This window comes from Phocoena sinus, chromosome 3 (genome assembly GCF_008692025.1).
Source record: "Phocoena sinus isolate mPhoSin1 chromosome 3, mPhoSin1.pri, whole genome shotgun sequence".
NCBI classification, from domain to species: domain Eukaryota; kingdom Metazoa; phylum Chordata; class Mammalia; order Artiodactyla; family Phocoenidae; genus Phocoena; species Phocoena sinus.
Window position 1 is genome coordinate 126,384,176 of NC_045765.1, and position 20,452 is coordinate 126,404,627.

Sequence of the window (20,452 nt, forward strand, 5' to 3'; positions counted from 1 at the left end):
AAGTGATGTATTGTTTAGCCTCTATGTGTTTTATTTTTTACAGATTTTTTCCTGTAATTGATATCTAGTCTCATAGCATTGTAGTCAGAAAAGATACTTGACACGATTTCAATTTTCTTTAATTAACCAAGGCTTGATTTGTGACCCAAGATATGATCTGTCTTGGAGAATGTTCCATGAGTGCTTGAGAAGAATGTGTATTCTGTTGTTTTTGGATGGAACTTTCTCTAAATATAAATTAAGTCCATCTTGTTTAATGTATCATTTAAAGCTTGTGTTTCCTTATTTATTTTTATTTTGGATGATCTGTCCATTGGTGCAAGTGGGGTGTTAAAGTCCCCTATATGATTGTGTTACTGTCGATTTCCCCTTTTATGGCTGTTACTATTTGCCTTATGTATTGAGGTGCTCCTATGTTGGTTGCATAATTATTTACAATTGTTTTATTTTCTTCTTGGATTGATCCCTTGATCATTATGTAGTGTCCTTCTTTGTCTCTTGTGATAGTCTTTGTTTTAAAGTCTATTTTGTCTGATATGAGAATTGCTACTCCAGCTTTCTTTTGGTTTCCATTTGCATGTAATATCTTTTTCCATCCCCTCACTTTCAGTCTGTATGTGTCCCTAGGTGTGAAGTGGGTCCCTTGTAGACAGCATACATAAGGGTCTTGCTTTTATATCCATTCATCCAGTCTATGTCTTTTGGTTGGAGCATTTAATCCATTTACTATTAAGGTAATTATCGATATGTATGTTCCTATTACCATTTTCTTAACTGTTTTGGGTTTGTTATTGTAGGTCTTTTCCTTCTCTTGTGTTTCCTGCCTAGAGAAGTTTCTTTAGCATTTGTTGTAAAGCTGGTTTGGTGGTGCTGAATTCTCTTAGCTTTTGCTTGCCTGTAAAGGTTTTAATTTCTCCATCGAATCTGAATGAGATCCTTGCTAGGTAATCTTTTTTTTTTTTAAACATCTTTATTGGGGTATAATTGCTTTACAGTGGTGTGTTAGTTTCTGCTTTATAACAAAGTGAATCAGTTATACATATACATATGTTCCCATATGACTTCTCCCTTGCATCTCCCTCCCTCCTACTCTCCCTATCCCACCCCTCCAGGCTGTCACAAAGCACTGAGCTAATATCCTGTGCCTTGCGGCTGCTTCCCCCTAGCTATCTACCTTACTACGTTTGTTAGTGTGTATATGTCCATGACTCTCTCTCGCCCTGTCAAAGCTCACCCTTCCCCCTCCCCATATCCTCAAGTCCGTTCTCCAGTAGGTCTGCGTCTTTATTCCTGTCTTACCCCTAGGTTCTTCATGACATTTTTTCCCCCTTAAATTCCATATATATGTGTTAGCATACGGTATTTGTCTTTTTCTTTCTGACTTACTTCACTCTGAATGACAGACTCTAGGTCTATCCATCTCATTACAAATAGCTCAATTTCATTTCTTTTTAAGGCTGAGTAATATTCCATTGTATATATGTGCCACATCTTCTTTATCCATTCATCCGATGATGGGCGCTTAGGTTGTTTCCATGTCCTGGCTATTGTAAATAGAGCTGCAATGAACATTTTGGTACATGACTCTTTTTGAATTTTGGTTTTCTCAGGGTATATGCCCAGTAGTGGGATTGCTGGGTCATATGGTAATTCTATTTGTAGTTTTTTAAGGAACCTCCCTACTGTTCTCCATAGTGGCTGAACCAATTCACATTCCCACCAGCAGTGCAAGAGTGTTCCCTTTTCTCCACACCCTCTCCAGCATTTATTGTTCTAGATTTTTTGATGATGGCCATTCTGACTGGTGTGAGATGATATCTCATTGTAGTTTTGATTTGCATTTCTCTAATGATTAATGATGTTGAGCATTCTTTCATGTGTTTGTTGGCAGTCTGTATATCTTCTTTGGAGAAATGTCTATTTAGGTCTTCTGCCCATTTTTGGATTGGGTTGTTTGTTTTTTTGTTATTGAGCTGCATGAGCTGCTTGTAAATTTTGGAGATTAATCCTTTGTCAGTTGCTTCATCTGCAAATATTTTCTCCCATTCTGAGGGTTGTCTTTTGGTCTTGATTATGGTTTCCTTTGCTGTGCAAAAGCTTTGAAGTTTCATTAGGTCCCATTTGTTTATTTTTGTTTTTATTTCCATTACTCTAGGAGGTGGGTCAGAAAGGATCTTGCTGTGATTTATGTCATAGAGTGTTCTGCCTATGTTTTCCTCTAAGGGTTTGATATTTTCTGGCCTTACATTTAGGTCTTTAATCCATTTTGAGCTTATTTTTGTGTATGGTGTTAGGGAGTGATCTAATCTCATACTTTTACAGGTACCTGTCCAGTTTTCCCAGCACCATTTATTGAAGAGGCTGTCCTTTCTCCACTGTACATTCCTGCCACCTTTATCAAAGATAAGGTGTCCATATGTGCGTGGGTTTATCTCTGGGCTTTAGGTAGAGTAATCTTGGTTGTAGGTTTTTCCCTTTCATCACTTTAAATATGTCCTGCCACTCCCTTCTGGCTTGCAGAATTTCTGCTGAAAAATCAGCTGTTAACCTTATGGGGATTCCCTTGTATGTTATTTGTCATTCTTCCCTTGCTGCTTTTAATATATTTTCTTTGTATTAAATTTTTGACAGTTTGATTAATATGTGTCTTGTCATGTTTCTCCTTGGATTTATCCTGTATGGGATGCTCTGCACTTCCTGGATTTGATTAAGTATTTCCTTTCCCATATTAGGGAAGTTTTCAACTATAATCTCTTCAAATATTTTCTCAGTCCCTTTCTTTTTCTCTTCTTCTTCTGGGACCCCTATAATTTGAATGTTGGTGCATTTAATGTTGTCCCAGAGGGCTCTGAGACTGCCCTCAATTCTTTTCATTCTTTTTTCTTTATTCTGCTCTGCAGTAGTTATTTCCACTATTTTATCTTCCAGGTCCCTTATCCGTTCTTCTGCCTCGGTTATTCTGGTATTGATTCCTTCTAGAGAATTTTTAATTTCATTTATTGTGTTGTTCATCATTGTTTGTTTGCTCTTTAGTTCTTCTAGGTCCTTGTTAAACGTTTCTTGTATTTTCTCCATTCAATTTCCAAGATTTTGGATCATCTTTACTGTTATTGCTCTGAATTCTTTTTCAGGTAGGCTGCCTATTTCCTCTTCATTTGTTTGGTCTGGTGGGTTTTTACTTTGCTCCTTCATCTGCTGTGTGTTTCTCTGTCTTCTCATTTTGCTTAACTTACTGTGTTTGGGGCCTCCTTTTTGCAGGCTGCAGGTTCGTAGTTCCCTTTGTTTTTGGTGTCTGCCCCCAGTGGCTAAAGTTGGTTTAGTGCGTTGTGTAGGCTTCCTGGTAGAGGGGACTAGTGCCTGTGTTCTGGTGGATGAGGCTGGATCTTGTCTTTCTGTTGGGCAGGTCCACGTCTGGTGGTGTGTTTTGGGGTGTCTGTGACCTTATTATGATTTTGGGCAGCGTCTCTGCTAATGGGTGGGGTTGTGTTCCTGTCTTGCTAGTTGTTTGGCATAGGATGTCCAGCACTGTAGCTTGCTGGTCTTTGAGTGGAGCTGGGTCTTAGCATTGAGATGGAGATCTCTGGGAGATTTTTGCCATTTGATATTATGTGCAGCTGGGAAATCTCTGGTGGACCAATGTCCTGAACTTAGCTCTCCCACCTCAGAGGCACAGGTCTGATGCCCAGCCAGAGCACCAAGACCCTGTCATCTACATGACTCAGAATAAAAGGGAGAAAAAAAGAAAGCAAGAAAGAAAATAGCATAAAGTTATTAAAATAAAAAAATGAAAATAATTATTAAAACATTTAAAAAATATTAAAAAGTAATAAAGGAAAAGAGAGAAGAGAGCAACCAAACCAAAAAAACAAATCCACCAATGATAACAAGCACTAAAGCTATAAGTAAAAAAAAAAAAAAAAGACAGATCCCTAGGACAAATGGTAAAAGCAAAGCTATACAGACAAAATCACACACAGAAGCATACACATACACACTCACAAAAAGAGAAAAAGGAAACAAATATATATATTGTTGCTCCCAAAGTGCACCACCTTAATTTGGGATGACTCGTTGTCTATTCAGGTATTCCACAGATGCAGGGCACATCCAGTTGATTGTGGAGATTTAATCCGCTGCTCCTGAGGCTGCTGTGAGCGATTTCCCTTTCTCTTCTTTGTTCGCACGGCTTCCGGGGTTCAGCTTTGGATTTGGACCCGCCTCTGCGTGTAGGTCGCCCGAGAGCGTCTGTTCCCACTCAGACAGGACGGGGTTAAAGGAGCAGCCGATGCAGGGGCTCTGGCTCACTCAGGCCAGGGGGAGGGAGGGGCACGGATGCGGGGCGAGCCTGCAGCGGCAGAGGCCGGCGTGACGTTGCAGCAGCCTGAGGTGCGCCATGTGTTCTCCCGGGGAAGTTGTCCCTGGATCACGGGACCCTGGCAGTGGTGGGCTGCACAGGCTCCTGGGAGGGGAGGTGTGGAGAGTGACCTGTGCTTGCACACAGGCTTCTTGGTGGTGGCAGCAGCAGCCTTAGCATCTCATGCCCATCTCTGGGGTCCACGCATTTAGCCGCAGCTCGCGCCCGTCTCTGGAGCTCATTTAAGCAGCGCTCTGAATCCCCTCCCCTCGCGCACCAGGAAACAAAGAGGCAAGAGAAAGTCTCTTGTCTCTTCGTCAGCTCCAGACCTTTTCATGGACTCCCGGCTAGCTGTGACGGACTAGCCCCTTCAGGCTGTGTTCATGCCGCCAACCCCAGTCCTCTCCTGGCGCTCCGACCGGAGCCCGAGCCTCAGCTCCCAGCCCCCGCCCGTCCCGGCGGGTGAGCCGACAAGCCTCTTGGGCTGGTGAGTGCAAGTCGGCACCAGTCCTCTGTGTGGGAATCTCTCCGCTTTGCCCTCCATACCCCTGTTGCTGTGCTCTCCTCCACGGCTCCGAAGCTTCTCCCCTCCGCCACCAGCAGTCTCCGCCGCAAAAGGGCTTCTAGTGTGTGGAAACCTTTCCTCCTCCACAGCTCCCTCCCACTGGTGCAGGTCCCGTCCTTATTCTTTTGTCTCTGTTTTTTCCTTTTTTTGTGTCTTACCCAGGTACGTGGGGAGTTTCTTGCCTTTGGGAGGTCTGAGGTCTTCAGCCAGCGTTCAGTAGGTGTTCTGTAGGAGTTGTTCCACATGTAGATGTATTTCTGATGTATTTGTGGGGAGGAATGTGATCTCCATGTCTTACTCTTCTGCCATCTTGAAGCTCCTCCACTCATGAGTATTATTATCTCCCTTTTTCAGATCTGGAAAAATCTCAGAGAGGTTAAGTAACTTACCTAAAGCTACACAGAATGCCATTGGAGAGTTGAAATTCTAACCTATTTGGTTTCAAGATCCATACTCTTAGCAAGGCCTTGCTGCCTCCTAGGTAAACAGGCTGAGAAGGGCCCTCACTTTAGCCAACAGTTTTCAGTTAAATCCCTTTGTCTATTCAGATTTCTACAGGTTCTGAATTCCTATAGGAAAGTACCTCTTAATGATGGTCTTTAAATATGTCAAGGAAAATTTGTTAAAAACCTGATTAATTCAGCAAATCTTACCAGGTCAAGTCCATCATTTGTCTGATTTGACTGATTAGTTAATTTAAAACCACTGAGTCACTAGTCCACTGGGGCAACTATTCTATGGTTACCCTTAAGGGTACTCATTAAATACTGAATGAATAATTAAATATTTCAAATGAGTTTTTCTCTGATAGTGTGTAAGCTTCCCACAGCATTTAGCTGATTTCCCCCCCAGATATGTAATATTTGGTTCACAGTTTATATTATTTCTGTTCACTTCTTAAATTGATCTAGGTGAATAACATAATTTCACATTTTCTGAGAACTTATGAAATGCTTGGCATTATAACTAATCAGTAAAGATGACTAAATTCCTGGAGGTATAGTAGCTGAGAACTTAGCATTTGTGGGTCAACTCCTCCCTCCAATCCCCACTCGCTTAAACAAAATCCATGCATACTCAAAGAAATTATTTTTATTCTAACAACTCACATTTGATTGTGTATTTTTCTCTAACCTCAGGAAGCGTTTTCATCAACCCCGGAAACAGGCTTTCTTCCTCACTGCCATCTGGGTCCCCAAGTCGTATCTAGGGATATTCTTAGCAACAGTAAATTCTATTTCTCTGGCTCCAGCTCCACTTTGCTGTTGTGGGATCTCTGGCCTCCTTAAAGGCATCTCCCTTTTATCTTCATAAATCTTGAGGGGTGACTCACACGTGTTGAGACAAATCTTTGAGCCTTGAGAGGGCGCTACTGCGGGTTGCTGGGTGAAGGTCCCTGTCCGCTCGCGTGGGGACCACTGGGTTCTCGTGCTGCTTTAGGCTGGCCTCCCCCAGGGGCCCACACAGACGCTGTGTTCCCCTGGAGTCCTCTGTCCTTTAGTTTTTTGTTTTTTAAAAGTCTGTATAGTTACTTTGTTTTATGTTTTTCAGTGTGTAACTCACACTACTTTGCACTTTGATATTTTTCAATCATTTGAGCAAAACAAACTTTTTCAGACCTTGCCCACTGTTACTCTTTTCCTTCAATCTCAGACACAAGTCTTCTGAGAAGCTTAGAACAAATTTAAGTGACAGAACTACATGCTCTTAGGACCAGTCTATACATACAATGTCAGAGTTCTTGTGGTTTTTTCAGGCCTGCCTGCCTCATCCTTTTTCCCTCAGAATAGCTTCTTTGGCAAAAGGCACTTCAACACAAATGCAAATACGCCCTATAAGTATGTAAATCATGTCCAGATATAGCTGAATATCAGAAATGAACACAACACATCTAACTATTCTATTTGCTCTTTCTTCGAAGCTCAAAACAGAATTTTCTTCTTAATGTCTGGCAAAAGTGAAGGTTAGGCAATGAGGATATCATATTCATGTGGCAGCTGCTGTAGAATCGTTCTTTAATGGTTGCTGCTTGACTAGGTAAACAGTTTCTCTCAACCATTCCTTGCAACCTCTTTGGACCGAAGGGGTATGTTTACACTAAGTTTACTGAAGAGCCACTGGAATGTCTTCCATGTACTGTAGGTTATTGCTAATGAAGCAAGAGACCATTATGCAGTGGTCAGAGGGCTTGCAGATGTAGGTAAGATTCCAGCAGTGAACAAAGCTAACTTAGCGATCCCTTAATGCTGCGGTCCCCAACATTTTTGGTACCAGGGACGGGCTTCGTGGAAGACAGTTTTTCCATGGAAGAGGGTGGGGGAGTGGCTCAGGCGGTAATGCAAGCCATGGGGAGCAGCAGATGAAGCTTCGCTCGCTGGCCTGCCACTCACCTCTTGCTGTGCGGCCTGGTTCCTAGCAGGCCGTGGAATGGTACCACGGCCTGGGGGTTGGGGACCCCTGCCTTAGTGGAAAATTGAGGGGTCCGTAGCTGTACCAGCCAGATCAGCACATACACAAATCAGTATGCATTTTCATTTCATACGTGTAACTTTAGGTCGTGGCTACCATACCTTTTTTTTTTTTCATCCACTAGAAATGTACATTTGAATGTTTGATGAGAAACAGATGGTGCCTGATTTCTCTAACTTACATTTAACAAAAACTGTTTTGGAAATGTTGCTCCTGTATACTTTTACTGCTTTAAACACAGCACCATTTTAACCTGTTTTGATGAATAATTGAAGAATTACTGTCCTACTCTAAGACAGCATTTCAGAGCATGTGTTAATCATATACTTGATTAAACATTTCCTTGCCTTTCTCTTCAGAATGCCAATTGGCTTTTGAGTGGATAATTGTTGCAGTGAGGGCAGTGACGTTGAAAACAACTATTGCCTGTTTGAATTACTTAAAGCACCACCATGAAAAGAAATACCTGTGATTTGCTTTCTCGGAGCAAAAGTGTAAGTACTTTTTGTTTTCATTTATTTTCTAAAACTGTGTACCCACAACTTTTTACTGTTTTCTTTTGGATTTTAATACTGTGCTTTCATGATGAGACTTGTGAGAAACCCTTGGTTAACTTTCAGTTCTCTGACTGTATGCAGCTTATTAACAAATGAAGACTTGTTTGTCTCTGTGGCCTGGTTGACATTTGATGGGAATTCTCTTTCAGCCAGTTTATATGCCTTACCATTCATTTGTATGTGCCTACTGGTATGATATTGGAAACCCTGATTTTTGGATGCATGCAGAAAATATAAGAAGTTGAAACTGAGGAAATTTATGTCTTGAATATCAAACTTTCTGGGCAAGTTCAAAAGGATAAATTGAACTTACATCTAGGTACTTCAGTCAGTCACATTCTGCAAGTTCATGTACATGATGAATAATGTGAATACTTAATCGGTGGGTCATCACTTCCATGAGCTTTCTACCATGGCCTGTGTCTTTAATCCTCTAATCTCCTCCTTTAAATTGTTTTATGGTTTTTTTTAGTGAAAGTCCTCAAGGCCCTGATGGAGATTAAGTCTTATTTCCACTCAGTGTTCTTAAGGTGCCGAAGTAGTGATAATTTCTAGATTTCTGTTAGCTTATGAAAGAGAGCATAAGCAAATAGAGCAACTCAAAGAAAGCTACACAAGGCAGGGATGAAAGTAGACTGTTAATTTCCATCAGGCAAGCTCTAGGAACATGTCCCTTTGTTCATTTACCCAAGGGGAAAAAAGGCATCTAAACAGATGTAGTTATGACGTAGGAACATTCATTTGAAGGCATGAGAGAAACCACAAATGCAAACACATTTCTCTAGTACGGGAACACTTTGTGTTACAACCAGTGATTCTATGGTGATGGCCCAAGGCCATTTTTAATTCTTTCTATAGAATTAATTACCATCAAGCTTTTAAGGGTGAGCAATGCAGGAGTAATGGGGAGGGAAGTATAGTACCCAGTAGGGTTTTTAAAAAAATGAGGATGTACCCAGAAGTGTGCTAGTTCTTGGACTGAGTACTGACTCTGTTTAATAACCAACCAAGGAAATTCAACAAATTCTGAGAGAATGTCCAAATTCATTTGTTTTACTTGTTGGTGTTTAGTTGTATGGATTATTGTGTAAATCAAGAGCCATGGCATGGAGCCTGGAATTCCTTCTATTATCATAGAGCTGCTCATTGTAATGGGAGGTGACCTGCATACAAATTACCAAACTGCAAACACATCTTTCTGTTACTGAGCTTTTCTTATTATATGTTAAATTTGAAAGCAAGCCATACATACAATACTTCCTTCTTTTATTAAATTTCAGAAACATGTGATGTGAAAAATATGTATAAAGGTAAAAGGGAGAATATTTTGAATAATTAAAAATATATTATTAAACATTTCCCTGTTCTTGGAGGAAAATATTCTAAAGGCAAATGATTAACTGAGCTGTGACTTTAAGAACCTCCGAGTACTTCATGATGCTAGATTTCCTATTTGTATTTGCTTTATGCAAAAATTTTCATCTTGGTGGAAAGGCTCATGCTTCCCAGATTAAGAGAATCTGAGTTACATACACTTGTCCAAATGTAAACAGTAGAGCTCTCATTTCACTGCTTCTTAGCTTCTTGAAAATCCACTAGCATAAAGAAAGTGCCTCCACTTAATTAAATGACTCTAAGCAGATTACTGTTTATACGAGAAAAGAGCCAGACTTTTTGCCTAGTGAGAATTTGTCACTTTAGAGGTTTTTTTTTTTTTTGCGGTACGCGGGCCACTCACTGTTGTGGCCTCTTCCGTTGTGGAGCACAGGCTCCGGACGCGCAGTCTCAGCGGCTATGGCTCACGGGCCCAGCCACCCTGCGGCATGTGGGATCTTCCCAGACCGGGGCACGAACCCGTGTGCCCTGCATCGGCAGGCGGACTCTCAACCACTGCGCCACCAGGGAAGCCCAGAGTTTTAAAATTTTATTTTGCACTGGTTTAAGAATGTCACCCCTGCCCCTTAAGTCTTTGCCATAACAGAGTCCAAAATTGTGCACTTAGAAGTAGATGTTTCCTGTTTTTGATGAGGAAGGTTGAAAGAATTAATTTGATTTAGAATCTGAGAATGTTTTTCTTTGGCATTATGACATTTAAAAATCCAAATAGAATGTTCTAAGTGTTAAAATGGGCTCTGCTCCTCCCTGTGTGTCTCTATGTATCTTGCTTCTGTCATTGTGAAAACTTAAGGAACATGAAAGAGGAGGGAAAAAAAAGACCGTGTTTAGACAGTCACCTTATTTGTTCTTGAACATTTAAAGCAGTGTTCATATTTTTCTCCTCTCATTCAAGACCTGGTGCAGTGTCCCTTTTAATGACAAATGCTCTGAATTCTTCCTTTATTTGGAAGGGATCCATGAAAAATGTTAACTATAAGAATATAAACAAACCACTTTTTACTTAAAGCAACATTTTGCTGGTTTTGGAGGATAATTTGTAGTTGCAGTGGGTACAGAAGGGAGGAACTGGGCATATGGACAGTACCAAAGTGAGGCATGACCCCATTGGCTACCGCAAGCAGAAGGTTCTCCCGTAAGTTCTGTGGTATGAAGGCCTTACCTCTTTTTAAAGTTTTCAAGCCACCTCTTATTGGACTGGCATTTTATTTTTGCAGGTATAATTAAAGTTCTAACATGACAGCTGTTGCGTTTTGTACCGCTTGGGGTGCTTAAGACTATATTTTTTTCCGGGTGTTGGTTCTCTGTCCAAAAGGGCAGAGCTCAAACAGATTTCTCTCTGTGTTAACCTCAGGAAGTGTCTTTGCCATCTATGTAATCTGGGGGCAATTCTTGCTGTTCTGACTTTTGCTTCAATAGGACTGAACAAGTGACATTTGCACAACAATTACAAAATTTAAAATTTTAGTGTAAAACCATTTTATCTCAAAATAATGATTGGTAAAATGAGGTTTGGTGAGTTATTACTCTCCTATAAGTTTCATAGCTGGAAAATCCCATGTACAAGGGATGCTTTATTTTTATTTACTATTCTGAATCATAACGGATCAACTGATTTCTCTATTTAAAACTTGCCTTCTTCTGCCTCAAATATGTTTTCATGAAGCCATTTAATCTAGAGCAGCATTTAGTTGTAAACGTCTAGAATTTTTTTTCCCCTGCTACCTGCATAGCATAACAATTTAGGACAGAGACAGAATAGTTAGCGTAGAATATCCTTTCTGAGGCTCTTAGAAAGTTTTATGAAAGCACTTGTAGCAACAACTCTGTTTTTAATTAAACAGTTTAATTTTCTACAGTGGTCACGACTCTACCCCAGCCCTTTAGTGACCTGAGTTAACTCTATTGACTCTTTTCAATCCATTGGTTCCAAAGGGAAAGGAGCCATTTACAGTGACCCTATCATCACATCTGTGACTCAAGCTTTCCTTGGCATTTCTCCAGTGAAATATTAACATAGTATGACTCTTCCAAGGTTAAAAATTTAACTCTTGAAGCTTGTACTTCTGTTGAAAATAATTTTTAATATAATAGATTTACTAGTCTTTGTATTCAGAATAATAATCATGATCTCCCAACATTAGGTTCTGGCATTTTTCAATATGGATATACTTTCACTGATCTAGCTTTTTATTGTCTACCCGGTATAAGGGAGCTGATGTGATAAAGTACAACAATCTCCAATGTGGGCTTTAAAAAGAAAATATTAGGAATTCTATTTATATTTACCTTTTACTGTCATCTGTTTTCAAAATCAGTATCGTTTAGAGATCACTGGTGCAGTGAAAATAGAATAGTTGTTGAGTTCAGAGATGTGGAGTCAATCCCCAGATCCACTGGTGTTTAAAGATCTGACTGTTAGTAAATTACTTAATTTTTTTTGAACCTTAGTGTCTTTATCTGTAAGATAGAAAAAATATCATAATGAAGGTGAAAACACCTATCACATAATAAGTTGCTTGATAAATTCTCTCTATTTTGAGGTTTGCAGTGCTTTTTTGTAGCTACAGAGCAGAGTGATAGTATCTGGCCCAGAAATGGATTAAATGGAAATGCCTGGAAATGAAGCAAGTTCTGCTCACTAAAGGGGTTCAAGTCTAGCTTCCAAGACCATTTAGTCATTATCTATATCATGTTAAAGATTCAGGCATAAGATGGGTGGTTAAACTAGGTGAGAGTTCTGTTTTCTATCAGTTATGAGTTTCTTAGATTCTAGGTCATGTTGTACCATTCATAAAACTGAATTGAAAATCAGTTCCCAGGTAAACATAAAATCAAAGCATTGGGGCAAAAAGAGTATATTATCAGCTCAGGCTGCCATAACAAAATACTGCAGACTAGGTGGCTTAAATAAGAGAATTTTATTTTCTCACAATTCTGGAGGCTGAAGTCCAAGATCAAAGTGCTGGCTGATTTGGTTGCTGGTGAGAGCTCTCTTCCTGGCCTTCTCACTGTGTCCTCATGTGGTAGATGAGAGAGAGCAAGCTCTCTGGTGTCTTTTCTTATAAGGGCACTAATCCAATCATAAGGACCCCACCTCATGAGCTCATCTAACCCTGATTACCTCACAAAAGCCCCACCTCCAATATAATTACACTGGGGGTTAGGATTTCAACATGTGAATTTTGGAGGATACAAGTATTCAGTCCATAACAGTGAATCTGATAATTTTAAGGGATGATATTAATAAGTGACTGTGATATTGGTGGCTGATATTCTGGAGTCCACATATTCTCCCAACTGGATAACACGGAAACTATCCAGTTAACATGTTTCTCTTCATTTCCTATTTTGTAGATTTTATGTTAGGGGAACTCAGTGATGATTTTTGAGGTTCCAATCAGCTCTTCATAGACCTTAGGGGCTAATTTTAATTTTACTTAAAATATTTTTCCTCCCTTTACTATTCCTATTTTGCTTATTTTATACTGTTTGCTCTTAACATCCAATCCAGTAACATAAGTCTCCAAAGTACTTTCTCCTGTCAGTGGGTTTACCAGTTGAGCTAACTTTTTAGAGGTTTGTAAATTTCAGACCTGATTATCTCTGAGCCACCCCAGTTCTCTCTATCAATGCCACTGCTTTTATGCTAACCAGGAATGAGAAGTAAAGGTACAGACAAGGGGAGAGACACATAAAATTGTCTATACTGTTAGTGTATTTTTAAATCAGGGGTTATTTAAAAAAATTTTTAAGTACTTTTCCTTATAATATCTCTGTTGGTATTCTCTCAACTCATGAATTTTTATAGACCTTCCCATCTAGAGAATGAACTGGATAAATTTTCATTTTTCTTCATTAATCAACTCTCTTATGTATTGAATTCTAATGTATCTTGTAGTATTTTACATTAAATTCTCAGTTTCTTAGTACCTTGTATCATTTTCTTCCTACCAGTTTGGAGAGATTTACGGTATCTTCTGCTCAATAGGATTTGTTGGTTTCTTGACGAAATTGCCCTCTATTTGACTTAGGATTCTTTCGGATGCTCTACACTTGGATAAAATTGTCATTCACTAGATGTCTGTTAATTGATGTTCCCTGTTCTTTTTTGATAGAATTGTTGTTTAGTATTTATTCAAAACTGGAAGCAAATCCTGGGCTGTTTGGAGGGCACAGAGTATCTGGGAAGTATTTAGCATTCTGAATTTAAAGCCCATCTAAATGGGTTTCCAGTTTTGAGACCAGGAGCCAGGAGCCCACCTGGTGAAGTATGCCCAACAGGCTTACTAGAATCTCCTCTTTTCACAAAAGACTTTAGATGTCCAAAATTTGTAAACCAAATTTATCTTTTTCTTAAAAGATAATGTTTTCCAGTTGTACTTTTACATTGCTGAGTTTTGAGAAGCAACTGCTCTTTTAATGGCCCAGGCTGAGAAATTTATGCCATTTCATTCCATTGGTGCCTACTTGGAGAGGGGAGACTGAAAAGAAATTTAGAAAAAATGATACATTTTGTTAGGGCACTTCAGAGGTATCTGCATGTGATTGTCCCTCACAATTACTCTGTAAGACTGATTATTCGGGGGGCTTTATGGTTCAAGTAAAAATAATGGATCCCTTTCCAGACTGGCCTCCTTTCTCTGCTATATCCATCACCACCTAAGGTATGAGATTGACAGAATTGTAGCAGCTTAGAATCCTGATGAAGTTAAGTATATAGAAACTGGATTTTTCACTGCTGGTCTCTCTTTAGGTCCAAAGAAGGTCGGAGGAGATACTATTGGTAAAGACGCTTTGAAACTTGCAAAGTACAAAGCCAAACTAAAATAATATTCTTGCTTGTGTCTTTGTTAGCAGTAAACTGAAATGAGAACTTGTAGTTTCAGAGGTTTTATTCCTTTGGTCGTTTACTCCTGCCTTCATGCTTGTGCTCTTTACAAAATTCAAAAAATATTTATTTAATGGCTACTGTGTGTTAGGAACTGTGCTTGCTAGGTTCTGGGTATCCAATGGGGAGTAAGATACATATGGTCTCTACTCTTATAGAGCATATTTGACAACTAAATTTCTAACTTTTATAATATTCTATTTATTATTTCATCTCCCCACCCCACCCTGACTGCCCAAGCCTGTCCCACTTTAATCTTTAATTCTTCCCAGGGATGCTGAAGTCGTTTCCCTCTTACACCTCTGTGTACTTGTTCTTTGCATTCTGGGTATCCCCTTTGTCAGGATATTTTAAACTGTGAATAATGTGCCATGCTTGTCAATTACGCTCACTGTTTCAGAAACATAGATTATTTTCAAGTGGTTAAAAAGAATTTTTCTCAGATAATCAACAATAGTGCAAGAATAGCCGAGTATAAATGAATGTGAGTATGGAGGAAAGGTCTGAAAGAGTAGGGGCTGATCAGCCACCATTTGCTCTGAAATCAATCACATGACAATTTTAGTGGCCATAGTCAGTCATTACATTGTTGCCTTTGAAAAACACCTCCACTTTTTTTCCCCCTGATATTGTGATGTGTTTGCTATTTCATTTTTGGACACTTTCGAGTTGGAGTTGAATTCTGAATGATTATATCCAAGAAATAATTGCCTATATTGTACTTCACAATGTAAACATCAAAGATAGATAAAAATGGAGAGAAGTTTTGTTGAGTTGATGATAAATATTAAGGAATGACTCGTACAGATAGTATTGCTCTGTAACAAAGTGAAATTAAGAAGAAAAGCATAATAATTTGGTGAAGCTTTCTATTAATAGTATATTGCTCCAGAAAAAATGTTTACTTATAAAGGCCACTTAATTTTAATTAAAGCCAGTTTTCTTTTTCTTAAGTTAGAGTTATATATCATTTTTTATTATTAAAATGGCCACCTATAAGCAAGTATTTTGAAGGTTAAAAATGATGTCAGTTAAACTTATCAATGGGTTTGCACAGTTTCCCAAGGTAAGTGCTTTCAAAGTCAGCCCAGGGATGGTCCTTAAGGTCCTGAGTTATAGTCCAGGTTTTGCCACTTTGTATCTATGTCCTGGTAGGGGAAGGAGGATGAGAAAACCATAAATCATTAGATTGTTATCAAGTGCTCTCAATATCTACTATGATTGTTTCAAGGGTAAAATGAGAAAACAGTATTGAAAGCACGTTGCAAAATAAAAATAAACAAAAAGCCAAACCAACCAAGCAAAAACACCCCAAAAGGGCTTCCCTGGTGGCGCAGTGGTTGAGAGTCCGCCTGCCGATGCAGGGGACATGGGTTCGTGCCCCGGCCCGGGAAGATCCCACATGCCGCGGAGCGGCTGGGCCCGTGAGCCATAGCCGCTGAGCCTGCGCGTCCGGAGCCTGTGCTCCGCAACGGGAGAGGCCACAACAGTGAGAGGCCCGCGTACCGCAAAATACAAACAAACAAAATAAAAACAACACCCCCAAATAAACCTTCACTTTTATTGTTAGAAAAAGTCATTCTTAACAGTTCACACGTTTCCCTAAGTTGTGTATATTAAAGGCCTTAATGCCATGGCCAAGAATGGTTAATGGTTATGTAGTTAGAGCCTCTGACCTTGCTTCCTAGTTCCTTCTATTGCCTAGATTGGTCACACACCACACACGTGGAATTTGGGGTACAGATCCAGTATTAGCACAAGCACTGGGAAGAAGACATTTAGCTTATAACTCTCTTATGGTCGTATCTGTCCTCCCTGCAAACTCCTTACTATTATGGAAGCCTGGACTTCAGTGTTGGCAATAATGCTTCTGTGCTAGTGATTTGGCCATGTTTATAGCCCTCAGCCTCCTGAATTGAATTCAGTCAACAATATTTATTAAGCCCTCACCAACTATTAGACTGTACTACAGCAGTCATACCCCATGGAGCTGCACACCAAATGATACCCCAGAAGTTCGGATAATTAACAGTCCACCAATTCACTTCCAGATTGAGATTTAAGCTCTTCAGAGAATCTGGCTCACTGAGCATTAAAAACCAAATGTATTACAACTACTCAAACAATAATACCACAGTGCTACAACAAAAATCATCTTTTCTACAAACTCATTTAAAACAACAAGCTACAAGTTTTACAGGTCTTCATTTCTGCTTTGTACTTTAAAATATTAAATGCCCAACTTATGTTTTTCTAGAAGAGGCCATTACATAGCATTAATTTACCAGCAGGGTTGCATTTCAATATAAGATGAATCATACCAAGTGAGACCTAGATATTGCTTAGAAGCAATAGTCTCTGAAGGGATATTCGAAGATAAACGAGGGCGTTGAGGAAGCCATGAGAAATCCCTGGAACGTACACATAGAAAGACATAAAAGATTCTTTTTCTGTTGTTGTTGAATTGCTCATGCAGGAATTCAGAAGATGTATTTCCTCACCCAGTATAAATGAAATAATTGGCAAAGTAGTCAGAGAGGAGTATCTCCTCCAGTGGGTAGTGTTATCTATTTAGAAAGCATTTGTATGTTCTGACTTCCCAAAACATTGCTGAAAAACTTTTAAGGTGAGAAGGGAAAACCGAAAACACCCGCCGCCCCCGCAAATGGAGTTAGATGTTGACAAAAGTGGCTTAGAATAGATATAAGTGAAAAACTTTCTGATAGCGTTTTCTAATGTTGGCACAGTCTTTTCTGAGGAGATTATGAGATGGTCTTATAACAATATCTTTCAAAGTTCTGATCAAGTCTTCATGTTTTTTTAGACATATTGTTTGCATAAGCAAGTTCGGTTCTCAGCAGAGAGCATCCCCATTCCACTAAAAATATTCGAAGGGACTGAATTATCAGTGAACCCAAACAGTCACTAAACTCTATTATTACTCCCAGAAGAATAACTTCTTAACTTCAGAACATTGAGGGGTTCTGGGGTGAACTCTCCAACTTCTGGTTTAAGCTCAGAGATGTAGAATGTTGCAAAGAGTGTCAGTCCCACCCTGCTATCAAGTAAAAATCTAGACACACTACATATTCATGACTTTAAAAAAATCCATCAGAGAATTGAGGTTGTAGGACAACCAAGCAACCCCAAATCTGGAAGGAGGTAGGCAGACACTTGTCAAGAAGAAGAGAAAGGATGCCGTCATTTGCTTACATCAGATGCTATGTAAAGCAGTAAGGAGAGTCAGAGAAAATTTTTAATGAATTGCTAAAGGTTGAGTGTTGGCTAGCGTGAGAGTATGGACACACTGGCTGTTGCATATGCAGGGTTGTGGGGGAATCCTGTAGCAGACTTTTCCTCTACAAACCTCACCAGGTGCTCACAGGGAAGACTGGGGAGAACAGCAGGCACTATTGAAACCAGACCCATCTCCCCAGTGGAATTAAAGAGTTACTCTGCAAAGGGAAGAGCAGTAAGAATTTCTGACTTAGGGTACTGGGGGAAATCCATTGGTGAAGAGGGGAACAGGAAAATAAAGCTCTGTCTTCAGAGTGGGAGGTAAGAATGTGTGCTAGGACCAGCACTACAGTTGGAGGAGAAGCAGAAGCACTTGTGATGACCACATCCCTGAGCCCCGGGAGCACAGTGCCTACCTAAGACTGAGGCTTAATCAGAACATCAAGGAACACTCTTCTTCCCTGATCTCCCATCAACATCCTAACAAGCATTGAGTGAAAATAACAGTGGAATAGGCTGCAAGAGCTTCCAGAGACAGATTCTCTGGGGACCCAGCACAAAGGAGAGACCCAAAACTAAGGATGGAGCAGATATTAAGAAAACAACCACTGGAAAGCCATTCCATAATCCAGCGTTTCCCAACCCCCAGGTTGGTCCACAGCCTGTTTGGAACCAGGCCGCACAGCAGGAGGTGAATGGTGGGTGAGCGAGTGACGCTTCTTCTGCCGCTCCCCATCGCTCGCATTACTGCCTGAACCGTCGATTGCATTACTGCCTGAATCATCATCCCCACCCCCATCTGCAGAAAAATTGTTCTCCACGAAACTGGTTCCTGGTGCCAGGGAGGTTGGGGACTGCTGCCATAACCTATGCATGTGGTGTTATTAGAGAAATTTGATGCCTGTGGTGCACTGAGGTTAATTATAAGAACAAAATCCCTCAAATCTAGTCCCGTTCCTGACCAGATTAATTCAAATTCCCATGCAAAAGGCCTAGCAGAAGGAAAACTTTGCTCATCTTTAAGCATAAAAATTTATTCACCTCAGTATCCACTGTCCAACACAAGATATCCAATTTTCAGTAAAAAAATATTAGGCAAATAGAAAGACAAGAGAAAATACTTCAAAAGGACAAAATAATATACAGAAGCATCCCAGATATGGCACAAATGTTAAAATTATCAGTCTAGGAATTTAAATATGATTAGTATGTTAAAGTCTCTAATGGAAAAGATTGACAACATGTAAGATCAAATAGATAATTTCAGCAGAGAGACGGAAACTATAAGAAAGAATGCAATGAAATGCTAGAAATAAAAAACACAGTAATAAAGATGAAGAGTGTCTTTGGGCCTATTAGTAGGCTTGACACAGCCAAGGACAGAATCAGTGAAATTGAAGATAAGTCAATAGAAATTACTCAAACTGGAATACAAAAAGGAAAGAAAACGTAGAAAAAAGAGAACATAACAGATCATCCAAGAGCTATAATATAAGTGGTATAGCATATGCATAATTGAAATCACAGAAGGAAAAGAAAGAGAAATTGAGGTAGAAGAAATATTTGAAGAAATAATGACTGAAAAATTTTCAAAATGACACACACCACATCAGACTCTAAAGCTCAGAGTACACCAAGCAAGATACATACCAAAGTACACACACACACACACACACACACACACACACACACACAAACACACACTCACAGAAGCATATCATATTCAAATGGCTGAAATCAAGACACAAAGAGAACATCTTGAATATAGAGAAAGAAGACAAATTACATACAGAGGAACAAGGATGAGAATTACAGTAAACTTATCCTCAGAAACTATGCAGGCAAGAAGACATAGGAGTGGCATCTTTAAAGTACTGAGACAGAACTGTTAACCTAGAATTCTATACCCAGTAAGAATATACTTAAAATATGCAGTAAAAATACTTTATTGGAGTGAACTATTCCAGTTTCCTATCCATTTTTTGTGTCCCCCAAATAACATGCACATATGCTCTCATGATTTTTGCTTTCCTTCTTCAAGTCTGAGAGGCTGAAGATATTCCTCCTGTTCAGGAATAAGACCTCCAGCTCCTCAGAGGACTTAGTCAATTACTCCCTTCCTCCTACATACTCAACTGCAGTTTTGCTCATCTCTTTTCTATCTCTGCTTTTGGCCTTGGTAAATGAATTAGATCTTCAATTTACTTTTGACACTGCTGCCCATGTGTACTTCTTTGGACAATTCCTCTTCTCTTCCTGATATTTATTTAAATATTTCCTTTCAGGTCTGTATGCCCCTTAAACAATGCTGTTCCCCAAGTTCCTATCTTTGGCCCACAGGATATTCTAAGATAATCTTACCTCCTTTCCAGTCTTTATCTGTTTTCTGTTTGTGTCTAAATCTCCATGTCCATTTCAGATTTCTAGTTTTAGTTTCAGAATTTTATTCAGTTGCAGGTTGGACATTCATTATCTCCACACATTTCCCAAACTAGATTCATGCACTATTCTTTCTCCTCTCTAAACATGCTTCTGCTTCTCTATTCTCTACTGCATTTGCTGCCCCAGGCATCAAGCCAATGGCCTAAGCCAGAGCCCTGGGAACCTTCCTCAACTCCTTGCTCATTATCCCTCCCAACATCTAAACAAGCAACAAATGTTACTGCAGTTATCTGAGTCTTCCTCATTCCAACTGTACTTCCTACTCTGCCAATGACTTGGGAATCACTTTATTTTTCCTTACCATTGTGGGTGTCATTAAAGTATATACCAAAGTAGAGAGGACCGGTAAAGTTATGTATGTGTTGTATATGGAAGGTAGTAACATTTGTTACTTTATCCATTTCTGTTGCAGATCTTACTTTTTCCTATTAGCAGTGTACTGTCTTGTTTTGAATCTATATATTTTCACAATTGCTTTTGATTAGAATTTAAACTAGCTCTTAAAGGCTAAATCTGCAACAAAGTAGAAGCTGACTTTATAA

At 39.6% G+C, this 20,452-nt stretch overlaps 1 protein-coding gene across 1 annotated transcript in view; it reads left to right on the forward strand.

The window, feature by feature from the left end:
• Nucleotides 1-7,768: 7,768 nt before the first annotated feature.
• PDE4D (phosphodiesterase 4D) overlaps nt 7,769-20,452 on the forward strand; it is a 1,151,628-nt gene continuing 1,138,944 nt past the window's right edge. The window contains exon 1 of the mRNA XM_032626898.1: nt 7,769-7,882. The gene's annotated coding sequence lies outside the window, so the exon portion shown is untranslated. The remainder of the gene's footprint in view (nt 7,883-20,452) is intronic.